Here is a 20,277-nt window from a genome sequence, read left to right on the forward strand (position 1 = left end):
GTCCTGGTGGCGGTAGCAATTTCTAAAAATAGGGCTACAGTGAAGTTTGTCACATCAATTGACTCTTCTCGTCACAGTGATTTCTCTGTAGCATGCGATGCTGTTTTATAGCATTTTAGCCATGGTAGAGCATTCACAATTGGAGTTAATTCTCTCAAACTGCTTTACCAACTGCCACTGCTTTATCAACTAAGTTCCCATGATATTCTAAATCCTTTGTTGCCATTTCAACAGTCTTCACCGGGAATGAGTTCAGCAACAAGACAGCTTCACTTTCTTCTCATTTGTATGTTCACTAAAAGGGAAGCACTTTTTGTTTCCCCCAAGAACTTTTCCTTTGATTCGCAACTTGGCTGTTTGGTCCAAAACATGGAGCTTTTGGCCTGTCTAGGCATTCTACGTGCCTTTTTCACCAAACTTAGTCATTCTAGCTTTTGATTTAATTTTGTGTGACTCTTCCCTTCTCTGGGACACTTTGAGGCCATTATAGGGTAATATATTGGCCTAGTTTTAATATTACTGTGCCTCAAGAAATAGGGAAGTCTAATGAGAGGGAAAATGATGGAGAACAGCCTGCTGCTGGAGCAGTCAGAACATACCCACCATTTATCAATTAAGTTAGCTGTCTTACATGGGTAAAGTTCCCGGTTTCCCAAAATGATTACACCATAACAAATACAATAATGAAAAGTTTAAAATATTTTGAGAATTACCAAAATATTACTAAGAGCAATGCCAGAGAGTTTACTGTCTATGTTTTTTTGTTTGTTTTTTTCCCCTAGGAATTTTATGGTTTTGGGTCTTCCATTTAAGTCTTTAATCCAATTTACTTTATTCTTGTATAGGATGTAAAAAAGTGGTCTAGTTCCATATTTTTGCATGTATATGTCCAATTTTCTCAAAACCATGTATTAAAGAGACTATCTTTACTCCATTGTATACTTGCCTCCTTTGTCATTAATTGACCGTATAGGAGTGGATTTATTGCTAGGCTCTCTATTCTGTTCTGTTGATCTATGTGTCTGTTTTCATGCCATTAGAATTCTGTTTTGATTACTATAGTCTTATAGTATAATTTGTTTCTCAAGTAGCATGATATCTCCAACTTTGTTCTTTCTTAAGATTGCTTGGGCTATTCAGGGCCCTTTGTGGTTCCATATAAAGTTTAAGATTATCTGTTCTAGTTCTGTGGGGAAAAAAAAATGTCTTTGGTATATTTATAGGAATTGTGTTGACTCTATAGATTGCTTTGGGTAGTATGGATATTTTAATTATGTTAGTTCTCCCTGGTCAAGATGATAGAGTCAGTAAACACTGGGCACATATCCTCCAATGACCATATTAAAATTACAACTAAAATATAGAACAGCTACCCTTGAGAACCACCTAAAGACTAGCTGAACAAAACTCGGATAACTAAGGCTATAAAGAAGAAACCATATTGAGGCTGGTAGGAAGGGCAGAGACACAAAATGGGCTGAGCCCATACCCATGTGTGGTGGTTAGGAATTGGGAGGGTATCTCAGCAACAGATATCCCTGAGGAGCGAGGGGTCCCAGCCCTACACTAGGCTCCCTAGCCCAGAGCAAGAGTGCAGAGAAGAGGAGTACCCACAACATCTAGCTGTGAAAATCAGCAAGTATTCCATCCAGGTGACACTATAGACACAGTGGTCCTCTTAAAGGGCCTGAGCATAGACTCACTCTCTCATGAATACCAACCCTAGACTCTAGCAAAGAGACAGCAGCACTAGAAGTGCCAGGGACACATGGAGAGGAACTGAAGAGTCTAACTGTAGGTGATGACTGGAGGGGCAGCTCTCTCCAGGACTGAAATGCTGTCAGGTGCCACTGCTCCTTTCTTGAATGCTCCCCACACCCAGCCAGCAGGCACAGGTGGAAGTGCAGAAGGCGACATGCTCCAAATGCAGTACTGTCTGTGCTTTACCTTTTCTCCGTTGTCTCAAGGAACAGATTTTAGTACTTTATCAGGATTGATTTGCTCATTGTGTCCAATGGCAGTTGAGGAGGACTCTTAGCACCTTTTGCTATGGACTGAAAGTTCGTGTTCTCCTGAATTATATGCCAGAGCCCTGAAGGCATGTGGAGGTGGGGGCATTTGGAAGGCTATTAGATTGTGACTGTAGAGCCCACATGGGTTAGTGTCCTTCTAAGAAGAGGCCAGAATGTTAGCCCATCTCTCTCTCTGCCGTGTGAGGATAGAGCACGGAAGTGATGGCATCATGATCTTTGACTTCCAGGCTCCAGAACCGTGAGAAACCCTTTCTATGGTGCAGGCATGCAATTTTTTGGCATTTTTGCTATAGTAGCCTAAACTAAGACATCTTTTGATTTATTAGATATAAGCTGACTAGGTTGTAACTTCGAACATTAAATTATTCCTCATTTAAAAAAAAAATGACCCTGTCAATTGTCTTTTTTCAACTGTGAGAGTTAGCAAATACAGTAGTTTTTGCTTTTAAATACAGTAGCTTGTAGCTGTTAAATTTTATCTATTACTTACTTTCCTTAATTTTTTTCCCTCGGTATTTAGCAACTCCTTTTTTTAAGGATTTTTTTTTAATAAATATGCTTCAGGTTCATGAAATAATGATACTAAAACACTCTTCTTACATGATTTTCAAGTGGCTTGTGCTATAAGATAATGTATAGTCAGTTGTGTTATACTTAATTATTGATTGCCTATTTTTCAAATATAGTTTATTTGTTTGCTTTTATTCATCTTTTCCAAATAACACTGGCATTTTCCTGATCATTGCTATCTGTAGGAGACAGTGAGTTAAATGCAAATTAATAAAGTTGCCATTCAATTTTAGGTGCCTTTGTGAGGAGGAGGAGGTTAAAACTATTGACTAAAATTAGGGCTTGTGGGTTATGTATGTATTATATTTAGCATATGATTCTTCTCACTGTCAGCATATTTAGTTTGTATATATTGTATTCACACTGAAGAGAAAGTTAGAAAAATCAATTCATGGAGCTGAGAGAAAATATACAAATAAAACAAATGTCCTGGCAGAAATAGGTTTATTGGCATTTGGAGAAAATTAAGATGCAATTCAGGAAATTGTAGGATGATGACTTATCTGTGTTTTTTATTGGGGCAAATGGATCATTGATTTAAAATAGAAGTGAGAGTATGGGGATTATTCAAGCAAGCTTGAAGAAATATGTATGTCTTTATAGAAAATACCTCTCATAGGTGAATTTAATGGTTGGTATCTCATTTATCATAAGTGATCTTGACATAGTACATTAAAATGAGTCATGTAATAATTTATCAAGTTTTGCTAAAGCAAAAGGGTTTGAGTCCAGAGCACAATAAAGGGTACAAGCTTAAATTTAAAGCTCTATACTACATGCACATCTTATGAGATGTTTATTCATTGTTCTCTGCTAATCCATTGCATACACAGTTACTCTCATTGAAATTCAATTATACATCTACTTTTATTGTTGTACTTTTATGGGGCTAAATTATCTTGAGAAATTACATTTACCATGATATTTGAATCATGTACATATATTCTTTATTGTATGATGAAAACATAGACTTTTAGAATTAGATGTAAGCTTTAAAGATTGTTAAATGTATCACTTTTATCAATTAAACAAGTATACTTCTATTCCTACTATTCATTAACCAGCTATGGTTATGGTGCAATCACTAGGCCTTCATTTTCTATTCTGCAAAACTATGAGCCTTGACCAGATGAGTTACAAAGCCCTAAAAAACTTGCATGATTTTATCACTAATGTTTTGACTCAAGGATGCAGGAAATAGTTTAAAATAAAGCCTCGTCTAAGTTGAGGCAATACAGGAGAGACAAAAATTGTCAATAAAAATAAAGTTCACTTGTAAAGTTATGCTATTCCGAGTTCATATTAATCTGTTTCAGAAGTTTGGCAATATTATTCAATTTTGACGTTTAATTAAGAGTTTGGTGGATGTTTACAACATAGAGTTCCTTAAATTTCTTGTCTTTAGGATGGATGGATACTTTTTATAAATGTCTAGGTATCTATCTCCAACATCCATCTAACCTTTGAATCACTTGTAAAAATTGGCTAAATTCTTTTTAAAATAAAAGAAACTTTGAGTCACAGGTAAGGCCAAAAAAAATATTTAATTATGCATTTTCTATGAATAGTTAAGCTCTCTGATGAATTTATTTCTTATTAATTGCAGTTTAAATATATTGTCCTATTGATTTGTTTTCAGTAGGAAAATTGCCAGAGTAAGTTTAATGTGTAAATATTAGAAGGATATTTAATTTTGTCTACTGTTAGAGTCTATCAAGTAATAAAAAAGGCATTTCATTCTCCTATCAGATATGAACTCAAACCTATAATGAGTTTACTTCCCTTGATTTGGTTATGCCCACATTTGTTTTCAATCAGTGTTAACAAAACAATCATTTGCCCTTTAGGGAGCCCTTGAAAAGCTGTAATAAAAGTAACCTGTAAGGACATTTTCTCATCCTTTTCATAGCCTCACTTCACAAATTTGAAATAATCATTATAGTTGCTATGGAGAGTCTAGCACATGGATAGTGTGCCCGAGGAAAACCAAGGCTGTCTGATTAAAATGCTTCCAGAACCATCTGAATATGCATGCGGAGGTCATATTTATTTGCTTAAGAATGGATATACTAGTAGTGTTGCCCTACCTGGTTTGGCTCATTTGTTGGAGCATTGGACCAAGGACTGAAATATCCCAGGTTCAGTTCTGGTCAAGGGCAAGTACCTCTGTTGCAAGCTTGATTCCCAGTCCAATTGGGGCGTGTGTGGGAGGCAACCAATCAATGTGTCTCCCTCACATCGATGTTTTTCTCTCCTCTCTGTCTGTCCCTCTCCCTTCCACTCTGTCTAAAAAATCAACGGAGCCCTAGCCAGTTCGGTTCAGGGATAGAGCATCAGCCTGCGAACTGAAGGGTACTGGGCTCAATTCTGGTCTAGGGCGCCCACCTCTGTTGCAGTCTCCTCCCCAGTGCCCCAGCCCCAAGCCCTGGTCTGGGCTCGTGTAGGAGGCAATGAATCGATGTGTGTCTCTCACACTGATGTTTCTCTCTCTCTGTCTCTCCCCCTCCCACTCTGTCTCAAAATCAATGGGAAAATATCCTCGGGTAAGGATAAGTAAATAAATAAATAATCAATGGAAAAAATATCCTCAGGTGAGGATTAAAAGAAAAACAAAACAATATAGTGTTAATATTGTTGGGGATTTAATGTTTCCACTGGAGTTTCTACAACAAAGCTCTTAAAATTCCCTGGTCTCTTTGCTGACGCAAAGAAACTCTAATCTAAAGGCAATAAAAGTATTCTTTACTTACAGTAACACTTAGGCCCTCTCAGCTAATTTCTCAGTATAATGTATTTTAAAATCTGTATCTGTATTCACTTCAGCAAAATATTATGTGGTATAGTGACTAAAGTTAGGATTTATTAAAAATAAGCCATCTCTAGCACTCAGTCTGTATACTTGTTATGAACTTTCAAATATGCACATATTAAAAATAATAGAAATTTGAAAAATATGTACAATACACAGCCCATAAAATTGGCATGCAGAAATCATCCAAAGCCCTTGTCCTACTTCCTAAGATAAATTATTATGGCCAGTTGTCCTGACATCTACGGAGCATTATAAATGATGGGGAGAGGGTGTGAGTCTGGTGCATTTAGTCTTGTTAAGATCCTTAGACTGAGCACTTGCAGATTCACTCTGAAATCTAGTCTGAAAGGTTCCTCTATCCTACTCTTCTTATGCTAATGCAGCGGGTCTGATAGCTTCAAAGTTCTTGACTTCAATAGTCTACCTTATGGAGTCATTTTCTCTGTTCTATGCAATGCACACCCACTTTATACTAGTATGTTGCCAAGTGCAGGGTTTTTGTTTGCTTTTTAAAATCAAAGCTTACTAAATATATCCCTCCCTCTGCATGTGAAAAGGGCCTGAAACGTACCCTTTCTATATAATCGGAGAGCTCTCCCCTTGGATTAGTTGTTTCATTTCCTTTCAGTCTCGTTAGGTAGAACTGAGCGTTTCCTATGGGTTAATGCAGCAACCCCTTACTTCTGTTCACACTTGGTATCCCAGTCTCCAAACTATCAGGCCCTGCCACGTTCTGACCTGCTGGAGCATCCGCTGCTCAGCTCTAGTATTTTAGAGCTGAGATAGCACTCACAACTTACTCTGAAACGCTCATTTTGTCTTCCTTTTCATTCAACAAAAGTTGTATGTCACAGCATTCGTAGTTTCACCTAAGGGTCAATGAGATTTGTTAAAACCCAGTCCTCTGAGATTCAAGTTCAAAGATGTTGATTAAAGTTAAGTGCTGTTTTCACTGCCCAGAAGAGCCTTTCGTGTCATAACTATTTTCATTTAATCCTCCTCTACCCCCACTTCGGTCAGTCAGGTGCAAATCCAGGCAAATTGTTCCCCTCTCTCTGATCATGTCTGCTTCTTTCTTTCTTTTTTCGGGGGGAGAGGGGCACAGGGAGGGAAAAGGAAAAGGGACAGGCTCTGGCAGCTCCTAGGAGGGAGAGTGAGCCATGCCTGCTTATTTCTGTTTGTCTCTCTATTTCTTCTTTCTTGACTGCTTTTCATATTTATCAGCTTCCCTAAAAGGTGAAATACCACCCTTCAAGGCCTACTTCAACTTTACCTCAGTTTGATTTAGAGATTTGTTTTTTCTCCTATGAACTTTCTTTTGTATTTTCCTGATGCAATAGAATGTTTTGTTTTCTTTTCTTTTCTGATTGTGAACATGTCTTACTTCCTCATAATTTGAGACCACATTTTATTCATATATGCATCATTCATGACACCCAGCAAGGTGCTTACACTGAATACATTTCAATAAGTAAAAGTAGAATGTATGACTAAATAAAACGATGGCCATCTGCACAGAAAATCATCTGTCGCAGCAATCAAATTATATTTTCAATAAGATCAGGAACATATTTACCAGTATATAGAATGGTTACAACCATTAATATATTGTAGAATTTGAATATAGTCGGTTCTCCTTATCTGTGGGTTTCATACCCACAGATCAGTTAACTATGGGTCCAAGAAAAAAATAAATCCCAGGAAGCTCCAAAAAACAAACGTTGAGCTTGTTGAACTTGCCAAGAGTTGAGCACACCGCTAAATCCACATGAATGAAGTGATGTGTATGTACACCGGTTGTAGCCTACATGCAGCAAATATAGTTTATATGCAAATCTACAGCATCCTATATAATAAAACCCTAATATGCAAATCGACTGAATGGTGGAATGACCAATCACTATGATGCACATTGACCACCAGGGGACAGATGCTCAATGCAGGAGCTGCCCCCTGGTGGTCAGTGTGCTCCCGCAGGGAGAGCGCCGCTCAGCCAGTAGCCGGGCTCATGGCTGGTGAGTGCAGCGGCAGTGGTGGGAGCCTTTCCAGCCTCCAAGGCAGGCAGATATCCCCGGAGGGGTCCAGGACTACAGAGGGCGCAGGCTGGGCTGAGGGACCCTGCCCCTTTTCCTCCCCCCTCCCCCATGCACAAATGTCATGCACTGGGCCTCTAGTTTTTATAAGGGACTTGAGCATCTGTAGTACTGAGTATCCTTGGGAGCGTCCTGGAGTCAATCCACGCCATGGATGTTGAGGGATGACTGTACGTGTTGAAATAAATATGAAAAAAAGATGCTTTAATATATAATAATTTGAATTAATAATGAATAACAAGATAAATGTGTATAATATAGGCAACTATTTCTGACACATATTGTAGGTACATATATACATACATGTGCAAGAAAAGAAAGGTTGTATTGGATTTTGTTTGTTTTCAAAGGAACTAAACGGATTAATGGAAGGAGAAGGAAACTGTACCATAAACATAAGCAAGTGAAAGAGTTCTTAAACTAAAGAAAAACTTTGGTGTTTTGAATGTTTTAAGCTCTTAAAGTTAGTCTCTCACAGCTGGGCCTAACTGCATTATTCTCTTTAGTAATAATAATAGTTGATAGTCTAAATAAATATTCTAGTGTTTAATTTACAAATCTTAACTCATGCATTTCTCACTTCAATCCCCTGAGAGAGAAACCATTAACATTACTTATTTCAGAGGTTCCAGCTGAGGTCCAGCCAGCCTGAATTAATTGCTCAGGTGAAACAGTTAATAAATAGTATAGCAAGCTTTCTAAATCATGATTCTTTGAAAGGAAATTAATTAGAAGGTGGCTGGTGGGGCAGGACTGGGCTAGACAGGCCAGATGCCCTGGAACCAACCTCCTGTGGTCCCTCCCCTGCTGGCCGCACGGGAGCATCTGCGAAGTGAGCAGGGTCCCTCTTGCAGATGGGGTCCCTCGGGCTGGCCTGTGGGCATTGGGCCAAAACCAGCTCCCTGACATCCACCGAGGGGTCCCGGAGTGCAAGAGCTCCCTCCTCTCTGGTTCTGAGGTGCATCACCCGAGAACTGTTACTGCCAAGTCACAGCAGCTCAGCAGCTCCTGTGTGTGCCCCCTGGTGGTCAGTGTGCATCATACCTACTTGCCAGTCAGTTGGATGGTCCCTTAGCCTTTTATCTATATAGATAAGTAAAATAAAATTTTATTTAGCTATTAAAATAGGGTAAATCTATATACTGATTTGAACAATTATCCAAAATGCTGCTTTAATTTTTATTATATACTAGAGGCCTGGTGCATGAAATTCGTGCACTCAGGGAAGGGGGGGGGGGTGTCCCTCAGCCCGGCCTGCACCCTCTCGCAATCCAGGAGCCCTCAGGGGATGTCTAACTGCTGGCTTAGGCCTGCTCCATTTTAGAGTCATAGTGCTGGGTAGAAAGAGTTACTATTCATTGTAGTGGACAAAACAGGGAGACTGGTAAATATCCTATAAGACACAGCATCATCTCCCTAATAACAAGGAACTCTTTGGCCCAAAATGTTAATAGTGGTAAACTTGAGAAAATCGCTCTGTACCAAAAAGATTCCTGTTGACCCTCAGAGGCCAATCAACTAACTGTATGAAGCCTGATATTGTGACTGTAGACCTATCATCACGAATGTTGGCTAAAATAGAAATCCTTAAAAAAGTAAAAGTGAACGTGGTATTTATGAAAGCTGATGGTAGGAATTGCCTTGAAGAGAAAGATCCCATGGCAGAGAATGGAGGGAAGATACATATCTTTTATGTTTGTGTTCTTTTTTGGAAATATAATTTAATGAAAAATGGTCAGGATTGGCATCTTATGTTTACACTTATTCTATACTTATATAATGTATCAAATAATAAAGATAGTATTTTTTAATAGAGAAAGGGAAGGAGGGAGAGAGGGAGGGAGAGGGAGAGAGAGAGACAGAAAAGCATTGATCAGTTGCCTCTGGGGATCAAACCCACAATCACAATCCAGGCATGTGTCCTGACTGGTAGTTGAACCCACCACCTTTTTGGTGTAAGGGACAAGACTCCAACAAACTGAGCGACACCAGCCAGGGCCACATAATATTCTTATCTGTCCCAATTATGAGGCAGGCACTATTTAGGTGCTAGAATCCAGCAGGGCATAACAATTCACTGTCATTAGGTGCTGATATTCTCTGGGGTAAGGGAGGGGGACCCAGGAACAGTGTATAAGCAAATCAGTGAAATAAAGTTTGTCAGGTGCTGCAAAGTACTAAGGGAGAAAATTCAACCAGGGCAAAGGAATAGGGAGTGCAGAGGTGGGTTGAGAAGGAGCAGGCCTTGGTGATTTTCACTGAGAAATGATAAGCAAAAGTTTGAAGTGAGGGACTGAGTTGTTCAGGTACCTGGGAGGAGAACATATAAGAAAGAGAGCTTATAAAGAAGAGGAAATGAAATTGCAAATTTACTAATTGACTACATTTTTAAACACTTTTGCTTTTGAAAGGGGAATGTATATGTGTGTGTGTGTGTGTGTGTGTGTGTGTGTGTGTATATTTTAGTGGCCATCTAACCTACTTTCCCCCTCCATGAAACTTTTACTACATTTAAAAAAATACCTGATGTTTCATGGGGTTTCACTGCAGCCATTAATGTATCTACTAAAAGAGAATACATAGTTAATTTATGCATATGAGCTACAAGTAGTAATCTGCAGTAATTTCTCTGACGGGAAGCTTTTAGCCTTCATGTGTATGAAATTACTAATGATGATGAAATTAATTCTGCCCCGTGTGTTCTGCTTTGTTTCCACTGTATTATATACAAGTTACTATTAATGATTATGCATTTTAATAAAAATAGAAAAGAAATTCTGATAAATATGATTATTTCAAGCTATTATGGTTAATGTTTATACAAATAGTAAGCCATAAAATCAGCCATATGAAGAAAATACTAATTATAGTCAGAACAAAATTAACTTTGAATAAATTCTAGTTTTCTTGCCTTAACTTCAAGTGTTCTAAAAGTAAAAACTTGAATGAGTTATATGCATATAGAATTTATTACACAAGTTACAATTACCTAGACTTAGAAAAATTAACTTAGTTTTTTTTTTTTTAAAGATTGACTATTTTTGAGAGAATGATCTCTAGAGATCAGATAATATATTCATAAAACATTACTTAATAGAAAGCATTCATAAACCATGGAATATAATGCTTGAGAATAATTTTTTTAAATGAAGAGTCTCTAAAAGAGATTAGAAATATTAAGCCAGTTTCTATATTTTTCAAAGATTTAAAAATGTTAATATTGTTAGATAAATGAATGATCATCAGTGCAATTATATTAAATAGTTGTATAATTATTATAGTGTATTTATACCTGAATTATATGAGCATGTTCACTTAACAAAATATAAGTAAATTTAAGCAAATAATATATCATTTAAAAAGATTCAAATGATACCCTATTTTCTTAAAAATTATATTTACAACCACTTGTCAGTAAAAGATCCAGTGATTTTATTACTGTTATACTTGCATTACATTTACATGTACTTTGATATGTATGAGCCAGTTTATTTAAAATGCACTATAATTATGCTATGCATTTAAGTAATTCTGCTTTCAAATTATATTGTTCAAAAAAGGATGTTACTTTTTAGTATACTGACCAATGCCTCTTAGTTCAATGAACTTCAAATATATCCACATAAATTTTCCAAGCCATCAGTCTTGCAATTGCCATTAACACTATTCATTAAAGTAACAGTAATATATGAAATATATCCAGGCAATTTGCCCAGCACAAAGTAGAGCACATAGTTGTCTTCACTAAGTATTCAAACCACCATTAATGAAAACTAATAGCCCATCAAAATTTACATTAAAAGTACTAGGAGAAATCTCTGAAGGACTACATGTAATACTATTCCAGCAATTTTTGTCACCTTAAATTGCAATATGTTCCAATATGTTGCTCTTCTTAATGCTAATCACCAAACTGAATGGATAAATACTACAATTCCAAAGTGCATCGTAGTACTATTTTTTAACCAGATTATAATTAGCAATCAGAGAATGGTCTCATTAACATAAAAAGGATAATTAAGTCATCTCAGCTTTACCATATTTAAAAGAATTAAGTAGTGATTATTTTCCCTTTGTAAACTGATAAAGGTTAACTTTTCTGGAATCATTTCTAAGAAAAAAATTATATTGTTCATGTTTATGACACTAAAAAAAGAACAAATTTGGAAATGCATATTTTTTTTTTTAGTAGAGACATAATTATTTTGTACTAGAGGTCCAGTGCATGAAATTCATGCATGGGTTGGGTCCCTAGCAGCTGTTGGCTGTCAGCCGGGGCCTCCCTTTTCTCGGTTGCCTGCCATCACCACCAGCCAGGATGGGGTTGGCCAGGGGGATGGGCCATGGGCGGTTGGCTGGTCGGCCCCACCCCCTGGTGGAAATCCCGGTCGAACTCCTGGTTGAACTCCCAGTCAAGGGTACAATTTTCATATTAGGCTTTTATTATATAGGATTGCCCCATGGCTCTCCTTTTATTTAAACAGAAAAAATAGTGAAATGTTTAGAGTGAAAAAAATACTATGCTTTAGATTTATTATCATTTTTTTAGTTAATATAATTACAACAGCATTTTAATTAGTGCTTGAAAATGAACTAGGGAGGTCATTTCAGAAGTTTGCTCATATACTGTAGATACTATCTCAGGTTGGACTGTAACACATAAGTTGATACCATGCCATGATCTGGTGAACATTATTCATTTAAATTGAAGTTAATCAGACTTGAGCACTTTTAACTATTTGGCAATTTTCTCCAATTCAGAGTTGGCATGGATAGATGATATCTGATCATACAGTATTTTCTGGGGCTAGTTATAGATAAATTAAAAAAAAAAATTGTAATGAGCCTCAATATATTTAAATCTCTCTTATTTTTTCCTTTCATAATCAGTATCAGCCTAGTCTTATATACTATGGGAGGAATATTAAGCATTACAAAGTTAAAATAAGTGTCTATATCAATTTATTTTTAATTAACAGTATTCCATTTTTAAACTCTTTTTAAGGATTATCTTGTGCATTATGGGAAAAGAAAAGCAACTATAAATCATATCCATCTTTAATAAAATACTAATGGTTTAGCTTTTTAAATTATAAGTATAATTGTTCTATGTGGCTCTTGATATAGATGTATCAAAGATGGACAGTACTCAGAAGGCCAGTGAGATTACTTTGCACTGAATTGACTCTTAATGAGATTATGTGTGGGAGGAAAAGGATTATGTTATCTCAGAATAGAGATAAGAGCTTTGCCTAAAAGATATCATGAGCTTTAGAAGGACAGGTAGGTGACTTAGAAAGCTTCACAAGAGGACTCTTTAGTTCAATACTAAGATGCAAATGATGCTTTAAAATGGTAAGGACAGCTAAGATTTCAACTCAGAAGAAATTTTTAGTTTTTTAAAGGATGGATTTGACCTCATAATCACCACTATTGCTTTTGAAGGAGGCAAAAATATTGAAGACTCCTTAAGTTGGAATATATTATATATCGAAATATTTCTATATGGATAGTAGAATACATAAAAGCTGAATAGTTATAAAAAGTAGCCATAACATATCCTATATAATAAAAGGCTAATATGCAAATCGAACAAGGGCAGAATAACTGGTCACTGTGATGCGCACTGACCACCAGGGGGCAGACACTTAACGCTGGAGCTGCCTCCTGATGGTCAGTGCACTCCCACAGGGGGTGTGCCACCCAGCCAGAAGCCGTACTCAGGCAGGGGATGTCTGACCGTCAGCTTAAGCTGGTGGTCGGACATCCCCCAAAGGCTTCCAGACTACGAGAGGGCGCAGGCCCGGCTGAGGGACCCCCCCGCCCCCCCACCAACACACACACACACACACACACAGAATTTTCAGTCACTGGGCCTCTAGTACTGTCAATAAATTTACAAAATCATTTAACCATGTTCTATTACTTGAAAATTTATCTCCACTGTTCCTTTGAAACATGTTTTTTTGTTGTTGTTGTTATTGCCATTGTTTTTAATAGCTACTAAACCTTCAAATCATTTCCATGCAAATAAAATCTAGGCATTCATTATATCGTGCCACCCTGATTTTTCATAGGGATTGTGATAAATCTAATCAAAGTTGGGGAATACTTCTGTAGAATGACAAAAATCACATCTCCTGATGATCTTACTACTCTTCTTAAAAAAAAAGAAAAGACTTTTATACCAATAAGATGACCATTTTTCCTTAAATTCTGAATAGAATGAGAACTGTATGTATTAGCAATCTCAGAGGTATATTCCTTATTTAGGAATATTATATCATGATTTTTTCCTTACTTAGTGGATTTCCAGGCATGAAAATTAGGGCACAATAAAGTGATCAAATAAAGAATATAATTCTGAATTTCTTAATAAAGGCATATGCATTTTCATTTATTTTATGATTTAAATTTGAAACATGACATTAATGACTTAGTCAACTATAAAATAAATAAATAAATAAATAAATAAATAAATAAATATGCATTGGCTCATGTTGCTCAGTTGGTTGAGCTTTGTCCACCGAAAGGTCACTGGTTCAATTCCTGGTCAGGGCACATGCCCAGGTTGAGGGTTTGGTCTGGGATCAGGCTGTGCATGGGAGGCAACCGATCAATGTTTCTCTCTCTAAAACCAATAAAAAAATATTAAAAATAAAGTAAAGGATTATAATATGGTGCTCATTTTATGAACAACAATTTTATTTTCATTTTCTGATTCAAGAGTATGCTAGCTGGCAGATGTCCCATCCAATTCAATTGAATGTATTGAGTTGCAATGACATAATACTTTGGTAACTGATTACTTAAATGGGCAATCCCCCCCCCCCCCGAAATGTGCTATAATGTGTATGTTTTACATGTTTTTATTTTCAAGTGAATAGATCTATCATATTAAATTATTTGGGAAAGACATTAACATGGCAAATGAGAGCACCAAAGATTACCTATTTGTGACAGCATTTATTTTTTAACTTTTCCTAGTAATATATTTATATTCACACCCACACATATATTTCTAATCAGTAATTTTACAGTATTATTTGGCAATGTCAAGAGTTGGGTAGTAACTACAAAAATGACATTCATATTTTAGTAATAAGGACAGAACAGTAAATTATCCAAGATAAAAGAGCCAATTGAGGCATTTTAAAAATATGGAAACTTTATAATATGTAGTATATAAACCAGAATATGTAGTATAAACCAGAATGAAATGCCAGTTTGTTGATTCTCATACAGTATTAAAAGAAACAAAAATGCTTAAGAAACACACAGTAAATATGATTTAAATTAATTGAAATCAAAGTTGAAGTTATATAATGTGAATACTAAATTATTTTAAACTAGAGGCCCGGTGCACAAAAATTTGTGCACTCGGGGGGGCGGGGGGGCCCCTCAGCCTGGCCTGTGCCCTCTCGCAGTCTGGGACCCCTCGGGAGATAACACCCTGCTGGCTTAGGCCTGCTCCCGGGTGGCAGAGGGCAGGCACAATCCCTAGGAGCAGCCCCTGGTCGGGCTCAGAGCAGGGCCGATTGGGGAGTTGGGGCGCCGCCCCTGTCATGCACAGAGCAGGGCAGATCGGGAGGTTGTGATGCCACCCTCAGTCACGCTCGGGGTAGGGCCGATTGGGGGGTTGGGGCACCGTCCCCTGTCACACTCAAGGCAGGGTCAATGGGGAGGTTGTGGCACTGCCCCCTGTCATGCACAGAGCAGGGCCCATCAGGGGGGTTGGGGCTTTGTACCCTGTCACGCACCGCACAGAGCAGGGCCAATCAGGGGGTGGGGCACCACCACTCTCACACTCAGGGCAGGGCCGATGGGAAGGTTATGGCTCTACCCCGTCACACACAGAGCAGGGCCCGTGAGGGGGGGGGGGGGCTCTCCCCTATCAGGCACAGAGCAGGGCTGATCAGGGGGTTGGGGCGCCTTTCCCTGTTGCGAACAGAGCAGGGTGGATACGGAGGTTGTGGCCCCGCCCCCTGTCACACACAGAGCCTCAGGGTGATCAGGGGGTTTGGGCGCTGGCCCCTGTTTCGCTGATCCCGGTGCTGGGAGGCATATTACCCTTTTACTATATAGGATAGAGGCCTGGTGCATGGGGAGGCCGGCTGGTTTGCCCTGAAGGGTGTCCTGGATCAGGGTGGGGATCCCCACTGGGGTGCCTGGCCAGCCTGGATGAGGGGATGATAGCTGTTTGCAGCTGGTCACACACCCTTCAGGGTGGGGGTCCCCACTGGGGTGCCTGGCCAGTCTGGGTGAGGGGCTGAGGGCTATTTCCAGGCTCGGGGTGACTGAAGCTCCCAACCGCTCCTTTTTTTCTTTTTCTTTTTTATTCTGGGCCAGCTTTAGCTTTGAGGCTTGGCTCCAGCTCCTAGGTTTCTGGCCTTTGCTTACAATGTTGCCATCCTGCTGGCTGAAGCCAGGTGGTATTTGTTACAATGTTTCTTAAACTGCCAGCTCAGAGGCCTGCAGCCACAGGCTGGGAACGTTGGTTTCCTCCGTCACTGAGGCAAGCAAGCCTCATGTAGTTTCAAGCTGCCTGGCTGCCGGCCGCCATCTTGGCTGACAGTTAATTTGCATATCTCGCTGATTAGCCAATAAAAAGGGTAGCGGTCATACGCCAATTACCATGTTTCTCTTTTATTAGTGTAGATAGGCAAAAATAGTAACATTTGAAGATATGAAGAAATGTGGTTTAAAGCTTTTCTATTTAGGAAGGTTAAAATTTATGACATTTTAAAAATCATATATAAACTTTCATTTTCAATTTGTCATAAACATTTCTACAATATCATTTTAATGTTTACATAATATTCTACTGAATATTTTATTTATATAATTACCTATATATAAGTAGTTAAGGTTTTAAATATATTTTTTATAATTATAGGTATTGTGATTACTATCTATATAACTAGTTATTTACAGAGCTTAGGGTACAGTTTTAGATTTAGCATTTCTGGGCCTAATGGTTTACACATTTTTAAGGTTTTATCATTAATCCTTTTTTTTTTTGCTCTCATAGTCGTTATGTCAGTTGTATCCCACCCCCACCCCCCACCCCCGAAATATCTAGTTAGATACCTAGGTTTCTTTATTTTATTCAGTGTCTCATGGTTCTCAGAACCTTCTATGTCATGATGGCTATCTTCTAAGCTTATTTCCCATTTTTCAGTTTTCCAAAAACTGAAAACCAAGACCTGAATATAATAATAAAAATATATCTAGGACAAGGTCTACTTGAGATTCCTATTTTCTGGATACTATTATATATGGATTGGGTTACTGGGAACAGAGGATTTCAGACTGGTCATCTCAGGTAATGGGAGGAAGTGTCTGTTATTAAAATACAGTGACTCCAAGGTGAAAAGGGAATCTTAACAAAATCCAAGATTGAAAACCACAGAATGCCTAAGTCACACAGACAGACCTGGAAGGTCCATCTGATACGAGGCAGCTCTAGGGATTTTGGCAGTAAAAATCATGGACAATTGCTGACTCATTATACATCATGGCTCCTCCTGCCCTGTGTTGAAATGAGTAGATGTTATCAAGGAAAAAAAAACTTACTCAAAATATAGAAATAGGGCTTGGTTGCTTTCAACTAAGTGTAACCAGAGAGCCCAGCAATTGCTAACCTGTCATAAGAAACATTCCAGTGTGAAGGATTTCTGTGAGTTTATTTGAACCAAACTGTCAACAATTGCCAGGAAGCAAAATCTCAAGGGATTGAAATAATGGTCTGGAGAATAGCAGTTTTGAACCTGATTTTATACATTACAATAAAAAGAGATGACACTAGTGGGTTACATGAAATCCTTTGGTGATAGATTAAGGAGGTACGAGGAAGTAAAATTGGGGGGAACCTTTCGGATTAGATGGAAAGTAAAATGATAGACACATACATCGTTTACATAGGTGGGTACAGGACAGTTAACAGTCAACAATTTACATGATAAAACAATGAGAGGATTTATGGTTTCAACCCTGGTGCATTGATTATGACCTGAGAGTTCTGGAAAAGGGAGTTACCCTGACATTGCAAAGAAATGTTACCATAGATGCAAAAGAAAAAGACAGGTTTATTTAAGGTAAAGATTGCCTTTGTCTAAGGAAGATTCTAATCTAGGACACCCTTTGTGGTTACTTTAGGTCTCTGCGTTTGCAAGACCTAATGGTTTATATCTTCCCTTTAAAATGTATACGTATCTTTTAGTTAAGTTGTCATTTATAAAAATATTTTGGTAAAAAAGTATGAATTAGACACTTATACATTCGTCTTCATTTGTGTAATGGTGTAGCAGTTTATCACCTAGCCCATACTGGTCTATCAACTGAGTAAGGCTCCGTTTTTTGTTCTCCTCAGATATAGCTGAGCACATCTCATAAAGCAGCACCTGCTCCAGCCTCTCCACTTCTTCCTTAGTAACTTAACTGACACAGCTTATTCTTGGTCTGTACATCTTAACTAGTTTTAGCCACCCAATTTTCTTGAAATTCCGGTTTTCTTTCTTCTGGTGAAGATGCTGATTTCACTGAAAAGATATCATCATTTTCTTCATTTCCTACTGTAAGACACTTTATCACGTTTTAACAGGACTTAAATGAAAATCTTGTTTTCCTAAATCATTTTCTCTGTGTTCTACTCAGAGGTTGTCTTCCTGAAGTACTTGTATGGGGTGACAGTCGATTGACACAAGCTTGTCGTGTGCTATGTAAATTCCCAGCTGAGAATGATGGGCTCTCCATCTTGAAAATAAAATCTTGATTTACCTGGAGGCAAGGGCGCTATACAGGGTTCTACAGCAGGCTCCTGAGTCCAGCACTCAGACATCCACTTGTCACCCAGCACATTATAACATTATATCCCTCCACTATCCCCAGAGAGTGCAGAAAGCCGGTGCAGCCATGGCTATCTGCTTACCTTGGTTTTAAATTGATCATCTTATTGTTTGCACTCTCCAAGAGGAGTCCAGGCCTACTTCGTTAATCACTGACCTTCAGATACTTGATCTTCCAGCCGTACCGCACTACCTGTAGAGAACTGGCAACCCATCTCAGAAATATCCCCGTTTATTATGGCTGCCATGGAAGGGGCAGCACAAGCCATTACTTGCTGCCCTCAGGTTCACTGATGAAACTCAATGTTAGAAGTTCAAGACTCCATTGCTACTTGAAGAAAAAGTGGAGATATGTTCTTGAGTGCCCCATTTATTCAGGGATATCAAAATAAAAGAAAAAAAAGAAAAGCCCATAAAACTTCCCAAAGCTCAGGTGATAATAATTCTAAGTTGTCATTTTTTATTACTTTCTCTCTTTTTCTCACTCAGTCACACGCTGCCCTTTTGTCCAAAGCATGAGCTAAGCATTAGAGTGGCTAAATTGGGGATATTTCTAGTATTTGCCAATAATTTCTAGGACCAGAACTTTTATTGGAATAATTATTATTTTATTTATTATTGTGTAACTAGATTATGTTTTTAAGGAGCTGGATATACAGAGCTCAAAAAGGTAAGTTAAATCCCTGTCTTCATAGAGCTTGAATTGAGTTGGGGTAGACAATACATACACAAATATACAGTGTGTCCCCCAAAAACAAATACATACTTTAATAGTTGACAGCTCCATTTTGAAAATAAAATGTATTTTAATAAAAACTACCTTTATAATTATTCAAAGTGTGTATACATTTTTGGGAGGATACTCTATATGTGAAAATGTTAGATAGGGAAAAGTAGTGTGAACTAAAACAGAGCAAGGAGGTGCTATTTGAACTTACACTTGAATGACAAGAAAGATGTATCCTTATAAAGAATTCTAAGAAAGAGCTTTCTAGGAAGAGAACACAGGAAATAAAAAGCCTGAAAGGCCAAAAAGTGCTTGGCATGTTCTGGCTAATGTGGGTCAGGAAGTAGGAGCTTCATTCCAGAGAGAGGAAAGCTGAGAAGAGATCTTGAGAGACTAAGCACTGCTAAGAAGTCTGAGAACTTTATTCTAATAGTCAATTGAGGGTTAAACAGGAGTTTTATAATCTGGTTTATGTTTTAAAGGATTACTTGACATTGTTGGAAGACTTTTCTGTGGAGGAGGGCAAGAATAAAAGCTGGCGAGCTTCAGGAGTCTGTTATAGGAGCTCAGAAGAGGCTGTGACAGCCTGGGCTAGTGTGGCAGCAGTGGAAGGAGTGGACTCAGAGAAGTAATTGGGTGGTAGGTAATTGGAAGCTAATTGAGAAGTAAGATTCAGATCTGCTTCAACTTAAGGTGTGTCTTCTCTGTGGATCCTGTTATGCTTCTTAGGCTGGACTTCCAATTCCTGTCTTAGTCTCATTTTAACAACTTACCCCCCCCCCTACCCCCGTACTTTGTTTTATTCTTAATAAATTAGCAGATATGGGGTAGTGTATATTAGCCAGCTAGGAATGCCTTAACGAAATGCTACAGAATGAGTGATTTAAACAATAGAAATGCGTTTTCTCACTGTTCTGGATTTGGAAGTCCAAGATCAAAGTGTCAGCGGGTTTGTTTCTCCATGGGCCTCCTTCTTTTGTAGATGACCACCTTTCCTCCATGTCTTCATATAGTATTTCCTTTGCGCTTACCTCCCTGGTGTTTCTTCTTATGAATGCAATGGTCCTATTGGATTATTGGATTCAGGCTCCATCTTTATAACCTCTAGTTACCTCTTTCAAGATCCTATGTGCAAATACAGTCACATTTGGGAGATAGAAATTCAATATATAAACTTTTTTTGTGTGTGTGAGGG

At 38.2% G+C, this 20,277-nt stretch overlaps 1 protein-coding gene across 2 annotated transcripts in view; it reads left to right on the top strand.

Annotated features, from left to right (window-relative positions):
* Positions 1-20,277, top strand: part of LRP1B (LDL receptor related protein 1B) — a 1,698,272-nt gene that overhangs the window by 1,166,572 nt on the left and 511,423 nt on the right. The window lies entirely within an intron of this gene.

This window comes from Myotis nattereri, assembly GCF_964212035.1.
Source record: "Myotis nattereri genome assembly, chromosome: 7".
Classification (NCBI taxonomy): Eukaryota; Metazoa; Chordata; class Mammalia; order Chiroptera; family Vespertilionidae; genus Myotis; species Myotis nattereri.